The sequence below is a fragment of the Sabethes cyaneus genome, chromosome 2 (genome assembly GCF_943734655.1).
Source record: "Sabethes cyaneus chromosome 2, idSabCyanKW18_F2, whole genome shotgun sequence".
Taxonomy (NCBI): domain Eukaryota; kingdom Metazoa; phylum Arthropoda; class Insecta; order Diptera; family Culicidae; genus Sabethes; species Sabethes cyaneus.
In genome coordinates this window covers 77995505-78013033 of record NC_071354.1, presented here as the reverse complement: position 1 = coordinate 78013033, position 17529 = coordinate 77995505, and positions in this window count along the sequence as shown.

Genomic DNA, 17529 nt, shown 5'->3' with positions numbered 1-17529 from the left:
ATATCGCCCGGGTGATTGCTGTATGACCTGCACTGCATTTCTTTTTGCTATAATCGCTATTGAGTGAGCGATATGCTTATTAAATTTTATGCGTGCTTGTATGTATTGGGGTTTACCCTTCCTTCAAAGCTTGATCTACTTTACCCACTTATTCCTCGCTGCCAGTACTACCCAGCTTGCATTTTCATACGTATAAAAAAGGTAAAAATCAGCATTGCGTACAGATATACATGCTAAATAAGTCGTATTTCATGCGCAAAATTGGCATATCCGTACTATTTTGGAGGCGATATACGTGATTACGAATAATTTTGAGCGTTACGACTATATAAATATTTATATACGATAATATTCAATTAAGCGCAAGTCGCTCCGTACTACTCTACGATTTTGTGCTGAAAATTGTATGTATGTCAGTCATTATCATTATATGCGACAAAAAATCAACTTGATCCCACTTTATCCAGCTTTAGTTACGATTTCGAGTTTGTTAGGAGATATTTACGATAGTTTTCGTACATTGATGTACGAGTTGGTGCTAGCTGGGTATCCCATATTATAACCGTCCCCGGCGAGGACTCATTCGTAGCTCTAACCAGTACACTTAACTAGGAGGGATTGCACTGTCAAGAGGCTTCAGAGGGTAAATATAGAAATCAGCATGAAGGAAGGGTAAATGAGGGGCCTGAGAATAAACCCATGCTAAAGTCACTTGACATCGAATGGCTTGATTCTACTAAGATTCGGACTACGTCTTACGGCAAGATTTGGCTAGATAGGGTGTCATTCCAAAAATCTTTCTCGAAAAGTGGTCAGGTTTTGAAGGCTAATAGCTTCGCGGCTTCCCTTCCCGATCGATTTTCAATATTTTTGCACCAATCGATCGGAACGTCTTATACACGTTGGCTTAAATGAAGAATGCTATTAATTCGTAAGTGTACACTATTGATAAATTGTGAAGCATTGTCCAACAAGAAATCTTCGCATCCTTATTGGTAGGAAAAGACGACATCAAAATTTAAACGTGTTTTTTGCAAAAAAGTTATAAACTTCCCATCCCAACCGGTCGAAGATTAATTGCAACGTTTAAACCTATACCAATTCGTTATCTGTGCTTGAAAAGTACGCCAGAGGGAAAAACCACCCCTTTTCTTCACCTGACGTTATCGTTTGAACATTAAACCTAGTCCAATTTGATGTCCGAATAGTAAAAATTTTTTTAAAAATAAAATACCACCCCTTCAACCGAGTTTGTCTTCAAACATTGAATCTAGAACAAATTGATGTCCTGAAAGTAAAACGTCATAGAAAAGTGAGTGGTAATTCATTGCTTTTGCCAGATTGTATCCATATAGATACTACAAAAATTTGTTCGAAACTGTTGTCGTACATGGAAACAGGGCTGAAGGAATACATATTTAAGCATATGACGTAACGCAACAATTCTCAAAGCGAGGAAAATCAGCTACTCTCTTATCCGAGAATACTGCGAGCGTTTTGAGCGTTTCATTTGCTGCTTGGTGTCAGTTAGTTGCCTGCAATTCTTTATATACTTTCAATAGTCAAACATTAAACTTAGATTGATTTCTTTCGAAAATGATGGACAAGGCAGCAGAGATCCTTACTGATGCCAATGTTTATTTAATCGTCAACTAAGGTAGTAAGGTACAAAACATTTTGCAAATAGCTTTAACTTGATTATATAGTTGCTTTCACTCATGAAAATGAGTAAAACGATGTAAAAAAATCAACATATCGAACAGATCAAGGAAAAAACTACAACAAAAATGACAAATGTTCCAAGTAAAATAAGGACTAAGTATACATATTTTTAAAATGTGGGAAATGAGCAGGATTCGATGTCACACTCGCAATACAACGAAAGTTTATAGATAAATATTAATGGAACTAAAGTAACACATTAAACCCACTCAAGTGAAGATAAATCAAAGTACACTATACTGGAAGTCATAGTTGTCGTATTAAATCACGAAGCTATCGCAAAATTCTTCCCCGGATGGATAGCATGGAGCACTGCCAGCGAAGAAAGTATGACCTCGCAACAAGTGGACCTGAATCTGGGCACTTCGCCAGACCGAGGAGAATTTATAATTGCGTGTGTGATAAACGAGCGAACCTCGCCGGTTTGATTTGATGTAACTGATCTGATTGGAATAACAATGACCCCGATCGGACGGAGTGCGGACTACTGGTTTGCGGTTTCGCGGGTGCGTACCGGCCAGTCAGTGGACAGTGGAGTGCCGGAACCGGACAGTGAAATAAATCAAAATGTGTCCACTCTCCTCGATGCATCGAGCGGTGCTTTCTTATCAAAATCGCAAAACGTGTCACTGCAGCTTGTCCCGCGGTTGGTGATGCTGCGCGTACAATATTGACGACAACGACGACGACGACGGGGACGACAGTATCTGGCCCCGCGGAGGAACCGATATACGCGTATGATGGATGCTATGTGTGGGAAAAGTCACGTTTTTAGTTTTTAATGAGTGCCAGCAATTGAATGTAATTACAACACGCCTTCGGTAAAGAACTTTTTAACCGGCGAGAAGATACCTTCCCACACGTAGCTATTGTGCGTTGGCATTCGCGGCCTGGTGCGTTGCAGTGATGGGTATTGATGGACCAGTGGATCGTTCGCTGGTCATGGTATACAACTTGTTACTTACTGGTTGATGACTTACAGCGAAAAGAATATACAGTTGAGAAAAATAATGAATAATACTGAAAGTTTTTGCTTTACAGTGCTAATACACTTTTAAGCAAGAACAACATGCTTGCTTGATTTTATTATGAATAACATTTGATTTTTTTCTCTTTAGTAAAATTTTCATATTTCAACATACATGAGAAATTTCTCAGTAGCATACATTAATACCTTTTACTTCGGTTTTGTGCTAACGCAAGAGATGACGACACTATTATCATATCAAATCACCTTTTATCGACTAGTTCTGAGTAAGCTATAACTTCGATGCAATCAGTTAGCCATCACCCATCGATGGGCTACCAATCAGTAAAACGTGATTGTTTTAATGTTGTAAGAACCATATGTATTATGTCCTCCAATAATAGCATACATAATTTATATTCAATTTTTATATACACTCAAGTCTTTTTACATGGTTTATTTTTTTTTCGATTACTCAAAAATGGGTCAACTTAGGGAGCATTTACAAACTACGTGACGAGTGTCGGGCCTTTCCCAAATACATCAAGTAATAAGTGAATGGCCCCTAAGTTGTATAGTTCCTAATAATCGAGAAAGCAAACCATGTAAACAAGTACTTCAGTGTACCTCCTTTGTTACTTTTGTATATTGCCTAACGAACCAAAAAAAATATGTATAGCCTGTTGAACTAGGGTACGGGAGGGTATTCCCATCACGCTACTAATTTCGGCATACATTACCTTTTTTGGCTACACTTTCCCAAATAAAAACTTTGCCGCTATATAACAATACTGAAACGAATGTAGCACTCATAGGTTTTAATGTGTTATAACTATTTTCATAAAGATGATAATAAAAACGACCGCTGGTTTTGTTAAAGATGTGGTATTGGCTTTTGGTCACGGGTTTCGTGCGAAAATATTATATTTCGTTTATTGTCGACGTTTCGAAGGGTATCCCTTCATCCTCAGGACAGCTATTGATTTACAAAATTTTTAACATAGTTATACAAGTCTAACATTTAACATTTAACTACTCACAACGTATGCAAATATTTTCTTTGTCAAGTAGTTGTCGGTTTCTCTACACTGAAAAAGCAGCACATTTATAGTGTGGGTTTTTTTTTGCTAACTATTGACTTTAAAAAGAACTTACACAGATTTTACCCGGGCACATCGAACACAGATTGAAGAATGAAACTTTTCAAATGGCTGTGTGAGATGGCGAAATTTCAAGAAAAGATTGCATGGAACGCTTGGAAACTAATAAAAACAGAGATGGCGTAGCTAAAGAGCACGTCTTGGCTGAGAGTTACGATCAGAATTATTGAGCGAGAGAGTGTAAAATGCCAGCGTAGGTAGAATTCAAATTGTCGGTGTCGGTTCTAAAATTCACTGTAGAATTGTTAGAGAAGATATGACACATTTCCAAAAAAATGTAAGTAGTTTGCTTAATTTTATTCAATAAACTAGCAGCAATCGCTTACGCGTATCCGCTCTCGATGATGGTTTGGAAAACACACAATAATTGTTATGATCACGTTTACTTATTCTAGAAACTAAACAGCTGTGAATATGCTATCACAGAACAATTCTACTTCTTTTTATCACGGAAGAACACAAAAATTCCCCTCTGATATTAAAATATGAATCAATTTTCATTCACTAGCCATTAGCAGCATTTTGTTTTTAATTCCAGCGAATGGTGCGTTACTTACACTACTACACGGTAAAAAATCGTCACGCGCAAATCAAGTGTTCTTGCATTTGAATCAATCTGTTACGCAGCATTGAATATTGAAGTGATTTAGTGTTGATTTTCGAGAGATTTCCATTTTTCGAAGAAGAGATCTTCCATTGAATAGTATTCAATGGAAATCACCATCGAATCATAATGCATATCTATTGAATTTGCAACTAATCATTTTTCACATTTCACAACTGTCAAAAACTCGCGAAGTGGTACTTCAGTAATCAAAAAACAAAGTATCCTTCAGCAGGTAATCGAAAAAAAATCATGAACCCAGAAGGTGAAAATACATTTTCGACTGAAATTAATGCTATTCTAGAGACGATTTTTTACCCTGTTCTCCAGAAAAAAACGGCCAATCCTTTTCGACCATCATCTCGGCGGTGAACTGATTAAAAAAGAGTCCTGTATCAAGGACCTGAAGGTTTTCTTTCACTCACAGCTCGCCTACAAGCAGCACATCAATTACATCGCTACTAAAGCATCCCGCAGTCTTGGCCGGATTATAAGAATCTTGATGATATCCTGATGGCAAGGGCCGATTGTCCATGTCTTCTCAACCATAAAATTATTCTACGAGCTCAACCACGAGCTTAAGCAAAAAAATTCTTGGCGGCCATCTTGGATTTGGATTTGGATTGGATTTTATCAATAAGTCGCCGTTTTCACCATAAGCCCCCCAACCCATTTTTATTTTAAGACCACCATAGAGGACAACCGGTCTAATTGACGTTTTGTGCAGTGTGCACTTTGTACGGGAGCACAGGTTGTTCGACCGCAAGTGTTTGTGGAGTCCGTAGTAGGCCCGACTTCCGCTGATAATACGCCTTTTAATCTCACGGCTGGGTTTGTTGTCCTCTGTTGTGAATGAGTCAAGGTATACGAATGACTACCTCGACTACCTCAAACTCATTCCCGTGGATTACCACGGTACTGCCCAAGCGGGCCCTGTCGCGCTCGGTCCTGCCAATCACCATATACTCCGTTTTAAACGTATTTATGTTCAATCCAATCTTCTCTGCTTCGCGTTTTAGTCTGGTGTACAGATCTTCCACCACCTCAAATGTTCTGCCAACAGTATTCAACAGTCCACGTCATCAGCAAAGGAGATAAAATACTGGATTTATTGAAAATCGTGCGCCGCATTTCGATCGCCGCTCGTCTTATAACACCTTCAAGTGCAATGTTGAATAGCAGGCAGAAAAGACCATCTCCTTGTAGAAGTCCCCTGCGAGATTCGAATGGGTCCGACAATCTACCCGAGATTCTCACTCAGCACTGGATCCCAACCATCGTAGCCATGATAAGTCTAGTAAGCTTACCCGGAAAGCCGTTTTCGTCCAAAATTTTCCATAGCTCTTGTCGGTTTACGCTATCATATGCGGCTTTGAAATCGATGAACAGGTGGTGCGTGGGGACTCGGAATTCGCGGCACTTCTGGAGGATCTGCCGCAGGGTGAAGATTTGGTCTGTTGTAGACCGACCCTCCATGAAGCCGGCCTGGTAACTTCCTCCAAATCTATTGGCTATTGGCAATAGTCGATGGAAAATGACTTGGGACATCACTAGTTGGCAGTATTCTGGATAGTCACTCGGTAGTTCCTACAATCCAGCTTATCGTCTTTCTTGTAGATAGGGCAGATGACCCCGTCTTTCTACTCCTCCGGTAGTCTTTCCGTATCCCAAATCCTAACAATCAGTTGATATAGATAGCCGGCCAACTTATCCGGCTCCATTTCAATAAGTTCCGCTCCAATGCCATCATTTCCGGGTGACTTGTTGTTCTTCAGTCGCTGGATAGCTACTTTAACTTCCCTTATCGATGCGGGTGGCACATTTTCGTTGCTTGCTACACCAATGTGCTTACTTCCTCCGCTACCATGGTCTTCCGCCTGTACGCCATTCAGGTGTTCATCGTAGTGCTGCTTCCACCTTTCGATCACCGCACGGTCGTCAGTCAAGATACCTCCATCTTTATCTCTGAACATTTTGGCCCGCGGCACAAAGCCTTTGCGAGATTCGATGGGTCTCTGATAGAACTTCCGTGTGTCGTGAAAGCGGTACAGCTGCTCGAGTTCTTCGCACTCCTTTTCCTTCTGGTGGCGGTTTATCTCCTGGAAGAGTCGTGTTTGTTATCTCCGCTTCGGTTTGTATCGATCTACATTCTGAAGGGTGGCTCTACGCAGCATTTGTACCCGCGCTGCCTTCTTTTCAGCCAACGTCTATTCATTACGTCGATTCGCTGTTAATGTTTTCTCGGCATTCCAACAGTTCTCAAGAGGGGCTTCATTCAGCTCACCCTCTTCCGGCAGCGCGGTTTCGAGAGAAAAGTCGTAGTTTCCGGCGACATCCGGTTCACAACAGATAGTTTTTGACATATCTTTATGAAAAGTACCGACCATCTATCAGAACGTGGTCGATTTGTGATTCCGTCTGGTTGAGCGATCTCCAGCTGCACCGATAGTAGAGGTTATGCTAGAAGAAGGCTGATTGTTTCGTGCTGACTGTAGTGGAGAGCTCCGGGGTTTCTATAATACCAACTGCAATGCATCCCGGTGGGAGAGGAACATTTGAACTCTGAATTAAATTTGATAGCAAAATAGACGATGGGCAGGAACTAGTTGCTTCAGGAATCTGGAACCCGTAAGCACCTGCATCAACATCGTGGTGCCACAGCTCTGGTAGAAAGTAGCCGCCACAGCTTCCCGCGGTATGGTAGTCCGAAGTACCTTCTTCCCCCGCAAAGATATCCATCCGCAACGAATAGAAAACCAAATTGGCCATATTCCTATCGACGGTAAATTCTTCTCTGCTGTTATAAACGTTCGCACCTACCGCAGTGCGAATATAGATTCGGACCATTTCGTAGTTGCAGTCTGCATGCGCTCAAAACTCTCGGTGGTGTATAACGTCGAAGTCGTACGTCGCGACCCAGCATCGAGCAGTTACGAGACACCGGAGTTGCCCAGGCATACGCGCGGCAGCTGAAAGCAGCGCTACCAACGGAAGAGCAACTTGGCGCAGCAACTCTTGAAGATGGTTGGAAAGGCATTAAGACCGCCATCGGTAGTACTGCTCTAGCGGCACTAGGTATAACAAATCCGAACCGAAAAAAACGATTGGTTTACGGCGAATGCGAGCAATTAGTGCAGGAGAAGAATGCAGCACGTGCGAGAATGCTGCAACACCGTACGAGGGCGAATGTGGAGCGATATAAACAAGCACGGAACAGGCAAAACTCGGTCCTCCGGAGGAAAAACCGCCAACAGGAAGAACGAGATCGCGTGGCGATGGAAGAACTGTACCGTGCTAACGATAAGCGGAAGTTCTACGAGAAGTTAAACCGTTCGCGTAAAGTCTATGTACCGCAGGCCGATATGTGTCGGGACTCAGACGGTAATCTTCTCACGAACGAACGTGAGGTGATCGAGAAGTGGAAGCAGCAATATGACGAGCACCTTAACAGCGATGTAGCTGAACATGAAGGTGACGATATGGCAATAGATCTTGGAGCGCATGCAGAAGACGACAGAATACCAGCCCCCGACCTCCAGGAGGTAGCAGAAGAGGTCGGTCGGCTGAAGAACAATAAAGCGGCTGGGGGTGATCAGCTACCGGGCGAGCTGCTGAAACACGGTGGTGACGCACTGGCTAGAGCACTGCACTGGGTCATTGTCAAGATTTGGGAGGAGGAGTTACTACCGGAGGAGTGGACGGAAGGCATCGTGTGTCCGATTTACAAAAAGGGCGACAAATTTGATTGTTGTAATTACCGCGCAATCACACTGTTGAACGCCGCCTACAAGGTACTCTCTCAACTTTTATGTCGTCGACTATCACCATTTGCAAAGGAGTTCGTAGGGCAATATCAAGTGGGATTCATGGGTGCCCGTGCCACCACGGATCAGATTTTTGCGCTTCGGGAAGTGTTGGAGAAACGTCGCGAATACAACATGCCCACGCATCATTTATTCATCGACTTCTAATGGGCGTATGACACGATCGATAGAGATCAGCCATGGTAGATTATGCACTACTACGGATTTCCGCGAAAACTAACGGGATTGTTCAAGGCGACGATGTTTCGAGTAATGTGTGTTGTTCGAGTATCAGGAGCAGTCTCGAGTCCCTTTGAATCTCGAAGCGGGGTGCGGCCAGGTGATGGACTTTCATGTTTACTGTTCAACATCGCTTTGGAGGGTGTGATAAGAAGAGCGGGGATGGACACGAGTGGCACGACATTCACGAAGTCCGTCTAGCTTCTTGGTTTCGTTGACGACGTTGACATCATTACACGTACCTTTAAGAGGATGGCGGAAACTTACACCGGACTGAAAGCTGAAGCCAAACGGATTGGACTTGCCACTAATGTATCGAAAGCAAAATACATGAAAGGAAGAGGTTCTAGAGAAGTGAATGCTGACCTCCCTCCCCGGATTCATTTAGATGGTGATGAAATCGAGGTGGTAGAAGAGTTCGTGTATCTGGGCTCACTGGTTACCGCAGACAACGACACCAGCAGAGAAACACAAAGACGCATTATGGCAGGAAATCGTGCCTACTTTGGACTCCGTAAGACGCTGCGATCGAACAAAATTCGCCACCGCACAAAGTTAACAATCTACAAGACGCTGATTAGACCGGTAGTCCTTTACGGCCATGAGACATGGACTATGCTCGTGGAGGACCAACGCGCCCTTAGTGTTTTCGAACGGAAGGTGTTACGCACCATCTACGGCGGAGTGCAGATGGAAGACGGAACGTGGAGGAGGCGAATGAACCAAGAATTGCATCAGCTGCTTAGGGAACCAGCCATCGCTCACACCGCGAAAATCGGTCGACTGCGATTGGCTGGGCACGTCGTGAGGATGTCGGACGACAGCCCGGTTAAAAAAGTTCTCAATAACGATCCGACTGGAGCGAGATGGAGGGGCGCGCAGCGAGCAAGATGGATCGATCAAGTGGAAGGCGACCTGCGGACCCTACGCAGACCCTACGTGGCTGGCGAATTGCGACCATGAACCAAGTGGAATGGAGACGACTTCTTCGTACAGCAGAGCAAACCACGGCCTGGAGCTGATTAACGAAACGAGAAGCACCTGCATTAAATTTGTCTCGCTTCAGTGGTTGGCAGTAGATGATAAGAAGAACGGGACTATACTGCAGGAGTATCAATGTTCCGAAGTTGCGTATACTTGCATGCGATAACTGGTTGGAAAAACCCTTGTCCTAGCTCGAGCACAGAAACTGTGATTTAGCGACAGTATGCACTACTCGTTGAGACAAAACTGCCAAGTAAATTATAATAAATAAACAAGCTGGGGCACGTTTTCCCGCTTCTCCATAAAATTGCATATAAAGATATGCTCATGATTTAACTCAGAAGCCCGGATTTTTAACCTATTGACCCGTAGTTTTGGGGTTAACTAAATTAATAGTGCCAAAATAGGTCCGTCATCATACGATTACTAGCTTTTTCAGGCATGAAACAAGTATTTAAGAAATCTGCTCCCAACTTTTTGTCTATGTCTGAACGTGCCACTGAGGATAATACTACGAAAGCTGACCGCTAAATTATACGTAATGTCACGCAATTGTACTTAGTAATGATTCTAAAGCCCAAATTCTCCCATTATTCATTCACGTCAGTTCGACTCCCCGGCCAGCACTTCCTTTTACCATTTTTTACCCGGTCAGGCTTTATTTGCGCACACGCTGATTCTATTCAGCATTTCCTTTTCCGGAAACCGATTATTACCGGACTCCGAATCGGTTTGTTTGACGCGCTTCGCTTTCCCTCGCCGCGGCCGGTCCGTTCCGTGCTCTACCGGTCGGTCGCGTCTCGTCGGACTGACAATCATTGTCGCCAATGCGCGTTTATTATTTATTATTATCTAGTGCCACATATACAAACTTTACACCACTGGCATAAACATCGCAGCGCATAGTTTTGCTGGCAGTTTCGCCTCGCAGCCGTACTCCTTCCGGGTGTGTGCGACACTGCTGGTCCCAAGCGTCCCGAGTGAAAACAAAGAAATTGTTTTAATCGCACAACGGAATCTATCAGTTTGAAATGTTCTTTTCGCGATACCTGCTTGTCTGTTTCTTCCACCTCCTCGGGCACTGGCAGGCGGGTACTGGCGGACACGATGGGAGCTGGGATATTTACGCCTTACTCGCCGGTCAACCTGGTACCCGGTACCCGATGGATTCAAACGATTGAATAGACAATTACCGTCATCCAAGTACGGAAGTAAGTGTTCGGTTTGCGCAAGTTGCACGTGCCCAAAGTACTGTTATATGGAAATATCATTCTGACCATTTGATAGGTGGATGTAGCAGAACGGAAACGGTGCTGTTAGATGGATGATGAAGACAATCGGCCGCTTGAAGTTTCAATCGAAGGAAATCGATTTGCAATTTTTGGATGATCGATTTGGGTTTATAAGAAAGAAAAAACGGGACACAACGGTAAACCGTATGGCAGGGTTTCGGATCGAACAATTAGTTTGTTATAACGGAGAAGTGGCTTTGCCACTTGCGATTGCCATTCAATTAGATTCTTTTTGGTTAGAATTTAGAACTTTGTCGTTTTACGGTTCATCCAATTAGCAGAGTTTCCGGAAAATAAAAACAACATCCATTGCCTGTCCCGTGTCCCAATTTGATAGGACCAAATAATGTCACATCGCGTATCTAAATTTAGAACTTATTCAGCACACCCAAAACTGTGATTCAACCTTGTGATTAAGGCGATGGTGGAAATGAATTCGCATTAGATTTCCTTTCCTTGGCGTCCAACTATAGTGAGAACGTCGGCTGGTCGCTTAGTACGTTCATTCATCTCCCCTGACAGTGTGATCACATTTCCGTCGTGGAAATACAATGCTAACAAGTACTAGTCGTCCTCTCGAGCGCGATTGTCATTGGAATAAGAACCGTGGTAAGAAAACGAATGGCTGGGAGGCGCGATTGAATCTTGTTGGCAAGGTTTTGCACTTTATCGAGAAGGCAACATGCCTTTCGACGCTGAGACAGTCGCCATGAGTTGGCATCCGGGAGCTGCAAGAGGAAGAATCTACGGTCTACTTATGAGCAATAATTTTCATGATTCACCCACACTCGTTGTATCACTCGTTAGTATGCGAGGAAAAAGACACAATTTAAATTTTCTCTATCTTTAGAATCGAGATTTTTCCGCATTTAGCTAAAAATAATGCGATGGCTGATGATACAATTTAACAATCATTTGTGACCGTTGGTAATAACATTAGAAACATGCAATTTGGCTGAATATTTTATTCAATCACACGCCTTCGTAGTTTATAGAGCTAATTTACCTTTTCCTGTGAGATGTGCAACTATCTTGTGAACCAGCATTAAAATTTTTTAGCTTTTCCGATAAGCATCCAATGAGTAGGGCACTTGTCCATCTCTATAACCAATGCTGTCAAAACAACTCCCACTTTCTCGTACCTACTGAAAGGGCCTAATTCCGATAAAACATCACCCGCATTTCCCAACCCATCAACCGTCAACCGTGTGTCGTTCCGAAGCAACAATGCGGCCGGCAGAAATCGCTCGCTGATTTCAAATTCAACGATCGTATCACAAAGGAGCGTTCCAATTTAAGGCAAATTCTCCCACGGTGCTTCCTGCACGTCTGCTGCTGCTGCTGCTGCTGCTGCTGTTGCTGGGCTGCACTGGTATTGTTCATTGAAACTCATGCGCGCAAAAAGAGCCGCACATATAGAATCGTATCACGAAGAAAGTGCGAACCAACGTACGTGGACGGGACCGTGTGGATCGCCGAAGAGTTAGAGAAAATACCGCAAATAGCTATTTAGCTCTTGAACATGGACTCTCCAAGGAGCGGCGTCCCCGTCCTACCGCCCAGCTCAATGAGGAAAAAGTTTCCAGAGGCATGGCTAGAAAACTAAACGATCGGCGGGTAGAAACTCCAAACAAGATTCCACTCGGGAATCGAGCTTCGAAGGATAGTTCACTCGACGAGACAGAGCGGAACTAAGTCAGCATCTATATTATGATTTAATTTCCTTCAGACTTTTCTATTGAAGGAAGGCGCGGAAAGTATTTCATCGGTGAATCCGACTCTGTGTGCGAGAGGTGCGTACTCGGACCACAGAAGATGCAGGTAAAAATAAATTACCGTTACTGCGTATCATCGCGGTGCCGTCGAAAATTTATACAGTAAGTGGCAGCACGGTGCTGTCCAGTTTTTCTTCTTACGCTGTGTGCCTCGCCAAGGAGCGCATCACAACCTGCATTGCACCGCGCCTCACGCAGTAGAATTTCCCTCACAAACTACTCTACGCAAGAGGAAAACTTTTCTCACACATCCAGTGGAATAAGTGCATAAAATTAATGCGCGGAGAAAAACGCAATGTGATTTACCGCTGCTCCCCTGACGAGTCCAACGGGGGAACAGGAATAACGCGGGATCATGGAGAGCGTTCTGCGAATCGAACTGACCGGTGGGTTGAAGGCTGTTTTCGCCTGATTTATGCTGTACGTAAAGAAGTCAATTTTATCCGGCAGTATCAATGTTTATAGAAACAAAATTCCACAACTTTCGTCGTTGAACAAAACACTTTTCCAACAAATTGGCCAACTTCCTAAAAAGAATAGATGTGCAGAAATGTGCAGTAGGTGTACCGTAAGTGCCATAATGTCTAGAAACGGTTTGCGCTAATCACCGCTGTCGCTGTCACCGAGCTCCTGGAAAATTTCCAAGAAAATCAAACACAGCAAAATGAACACTGAATGTAGAAATGCTGATTGAATTTCTAATGTGACAGAGTGAATCTGCGCAAGCAGACAAAAAAAAGCAGTAACAATCTTGTCTCGTTCGTTGGAGAAATGCAGCTTTTGTCCGCACACACACACCCTGCTGTGTCGGGAGAAACTACTGGCTGGCAGGCTGGCTGGCTGGCTGGCAACTCCCGGGTGCGTACCTACCTTCCGGATGCACTGCGATGCGGTCTTCACCGATAGATCGCTGATATGCGACAGCTGCAGAAGACAACTTGGCGACACATTTCGTGATGTTTCCCACTATGGTCACGATAGCTGCCTGCCTGCCTGCCTGCCGGTCTGCCGATGCCAGCTAGAAGCAAGCGCAAACAGAACCGATTCACATACCGTTCGTTGTTGGACGATATGTTGTCCCCGGAGGTTTTTCCACAGTCGCCTAGCATAGTAGAGACCTAGTGGCGTGAAGTATTTCGGTCAATCGAATTGCTTCCTGTGTTTAGTATAAGTTTAAGTGAAAAACAAGAAACCAACAAATAATCAATTCTAAGATAATTTTTAATTGATCTTAAGGGAGGTAAATGTATTTTTGTGAAGAACTAAAATCACATGAACTGGGAAAAATGATATGCAAACTGTGAAAAACATACGACTGGGTAGGTGGGACCCACCATTACAGCTTGGTTCGATCCGTGAATCCCCTAGCTTGGGCAAAGAGGAACGTTATACAAACTTAATAAGCGTTGCTTCAATGGCCCTTCCTTACCTAATTTTGCGCTCTTTTCGCCTTCATGCCTTATCTCCCTTGAGATACTATCAAAACCTTTGTTTCATTACGCTTCCTCCGTCGATTGGAAAAACTGCCGTCTATGTTTAAACATTTTTTTAAAGAGATAGATTCCCAATAATAAAACCTAATATTTTTTGCACAAGACAAAGAAGAGCACGATAAGTGCTATACTTATTGTATTCTTGAAGAAGACAAATCGCGGTTGAAGAAAAATTGTTTGAATTACTTATGGTACCCTAGTTTTTGCACGATTATGCCATAAATTCTGTCCTGGTTATGAAATGGGGAAGGCAAACAAGAAAGTGAACAACATAGCTCTTGCCATCTTAAGCCTCTAACTAGCGCCTCCATGCGGCCATACTTGCTAATGTTCTATTGAGTAGCTAAGCTAGGAGATGCGATGCTGCATGGATACCGGCTGTCTCTGTCTGTCTGTCTGTCTGTCTGTCTGTCTGTCTGTCTGTCTGTCTGTCTGTCTGTCTGTCTGTCTGTCTGTCTGTCTGTCTGTCTGTCTGTCTGTCTGTCTGTCTGTCTGTCTGTCTGTCTGTCTGTCTGTCTGTCTGTCTGTCTGTCTGTCTGTCTGTCTGTCTGTCTGTCTGTCTGTCTGTCTGTCTGTCTGTCTGTCTGTCTGTCTGTCTGTCTGTCTGTCTGTCTGTCTGTCTGTCTGTCTGTCTGTCTGTCTGTCTGTCTGTCTGTCTGTCTGTCTGTCTGTCTGTCTGTCTGTCTGTCTGTCTGTCTGTCTGTCTGTCTGTCTGTCTGTCTGTCTGTCTGTCTGTCTGTCTGTCTGTCTGTCTGTCTGTCTGTCTGTCTGTCTGTCTGTCTGTCTGTCTGTCTGTCTGTCTGTCTGTCTGTCTGTCTGTCTGTCTGTCTGTCTGTCTGTCTGTCTGTCTGTCTGTCTGTCTGTCTGTCTGTCTGTCTGTCTGTCTGTCTGTCTGTCTGTCTGTCTGTCTGTCTGTCTGTCTGTCTGTCTGTCTGTCTGTCTGTCTGTCTGTCTGTCTGTCTGTCTGTCTGTCTGTCTGTCTGTCTGTCTGTCTGTCTGTCTGTCTGTCTGTCTGTCTGTCTGTCTGTCTGTCTGTCTGTCTGTCTGTCTGTCTGTCTGTCTGTCTGTCTGTCTGTCTGTCTGTCTGTCTGTCTGTCTGTCTGTCTGTCTGTCTGTCTGTCTGTCTGTCTGTCTGTCTGTCTGTCTGTCTGTCTGTCTGTCTGTCTGTCTGTCTGTCTGTCTGTCTGTCTGTCTGTCTGTCTGTCTGTCTGTCTGTCTGTCTGTCTGTCTGTCTGTCTGTCTGTCTGTCTGTCTGTCTGTCTGTCTGTCTGTCTGTCTGTCTGTCTGTCTGTCTGTCTGTCTGTCTGTCTGTCTGTCTGTCTGTCTGTCTGTCTGTCTGTCTGTCTGTCTGTCTGTCTGTCTGTCTGTCTGTCTGTCTGTCTGTCTGTCTGTCTGTCTGTCTGTCTGTCTGTCTGTCTGTCTGTCTGTCTGTCTGTCTGTCTGTCTGTCTGTCTGTCTGTCTGTCTGTCTGTCTGTCTGTCTGTCTGTCTGTCTGTCTGTCTGTCTGTCTGTCTGTCTGTCTGTCTGTCTGTCTGTCTGTCTGTCTGTCTGTCTGTCTGTCTGTCTGTCTGTCTGTCTGTCTGTCTGTCTGTCTGTCTGTCTGTCTGTCTGTCTGTCTGTCTGTCTGTCTGTCTGTCTGTCTGTCTGTCTGTCTGTCTGTCTGTCTGTCTGTCTGTCTGTCTGTCTGTCTGTCTGTCTGTCTGTCTGTCTGTCTGTCTGTCTGTCTGTCTGTCTGTCTGTCTGTCTGTCTGTCTGTCTGTCTGTCTGTCTGTCTGTCTGTCTGTCTGTCTGTCTGTCTGTCTGTCTGTCTGTCTGTCTGTCTGTCTGTCTGTCTGTCTGTCTGTCTGTCTGTCTGTCTGTCTGTCTGTCTGTCTGTCTGTCTGTCTGTCTGTCTGTCTGTCTGTCTGTCTGTCTGTCTGTCTGTCTGTCTGTCTGTCTGTCTGTCTGTCTGTCTGTCTGTCTGTCTGTCTGTCTGTCTGTCTGTCTGTCTGTCTGTCTGTCTGTCTGTCTGTCTGTCTGTCTGTCTGTCTGTCTGTCTGTCTGTCTGTCTGTCTGTCTGTCTGTCTGTCTGTCTGTCTGTCTGTCTGTCTGTCTGTCTGTCTGTCTGTCTGTCTGTCTGTCTGTCTGTCTGTCTGTCTGTCTGTCTGTCTGTCTGTCTGTCTGTCTGTCTGTCTGTCTGTCTGTCTGTCTGTCTGTCTGTCTGTCTGTCTGTCTGTCTGTCTGTCTGTCTGTCTGTCTGTCTGTCTGTCTGTCTGTCTGTCTGTCTGTCTGTCTGTCTGTCTGTCTGTCTGTCTGTCTGTCTGTCTGTCTGTCTGTCTGTCTGTCTGTCTGTCTGTCTGTCTGTCTGTCTGTCTGTCTGTCTGTCTGTCTGTCTGTCTGTCTGTCTGTCTGTCTGTCTGTCTGTCTGTCTGTCTGTCTGTCTGTCTGTCTGTCTGTCTGTCTGTCTGTCTGTCTGTCTGTCTGTCTGTCTGTCTGTCTGTCTGTCTGTCTGTCTGTCTGTCTGTCTGTCTGTCTGTCTGTCTGTCTGTCTGTCTGTCTGTCTGTCTGTCTGTCTGTCTGTCTGTCTGTCTGTCTGTCTGTCTGTCTGTCTGTCTGTCTGTCTGTCTGTCTGTCTGTCTGTCTGTCTGTCTGTCTGTCTGTCTGTCTGTCTGTCTGTCTGTCTGTCTGTCTGTCTGTCTGTCTGTCTGTCTGTCTGTCTGTCTGTCTGTCTGTCTGTCTGTCTGTCTGTCTGTCTGTCTGTCTGTCTGTCTGTCTGTCTGTCTGTCTGTCTGTCTGTCTGTCTGTCTGTCTGTCTGTCTGTCTGTCTGTCTGTCTGTCTGTCTGTCTGTCTGTCTGTCTGTCTGTCTGTCTGTCTGTCTGTCTGTCTGTCTGTCTGTCTGTCTGTCTGTCTGTCTGTCTGTCTGTCTGTCTGTCTGTCTGTCTGTCTGTCTGTCTGTCTGTCTGTCTGTCTGTCTGTCTGTCTGTCTGTCTGTCTGTCTGTCTGTCTGTCTGTCTGTCTGTCTGTCTGTCTGTCTGTCTGTCTGTCTGTCTGTCTGTCTGTCTGTCTGTCTGTCTGTCTGTCTGTCTGTCTGTCTGTCTGTCTGTCTGTCTGTCTGTCTGTCTGTCTGTCTGTCTGTCTGTCTGTCTGTCTGTCTGTCTGTCTGTCTGTCTGTCTGTCTGTCTGTCTGTCTGTCTGTCTGTCTGTCTGTCTGTCTGTCTGTCTGTCTGTCTGTCTGTCTGTCTGTCTGTCTGTCTGTCTGTCTGTCTGTCTGTCTGTCTGTCTGTCTGTCTGTCTGTCTGTCTGTCTGTCTGTCTGTCTGTCTGTCTGTCTGTCTGTCTGTCTGTCTGTCTGTCTGTCTGTCTGTCTGTCTGTCTGTCTGTCTGTCTGTCTGTCTGTCTGTCTGTCTGTCTGTCTGTCTGTCTGTCTGTCTGTCTGTCTGTCTGTCTGTCTGTCTGTCTGTCTGTCTGTCTGTCTGTCTGTCTGTCTGTCTGTCTGTCTGTCTGTCTGTC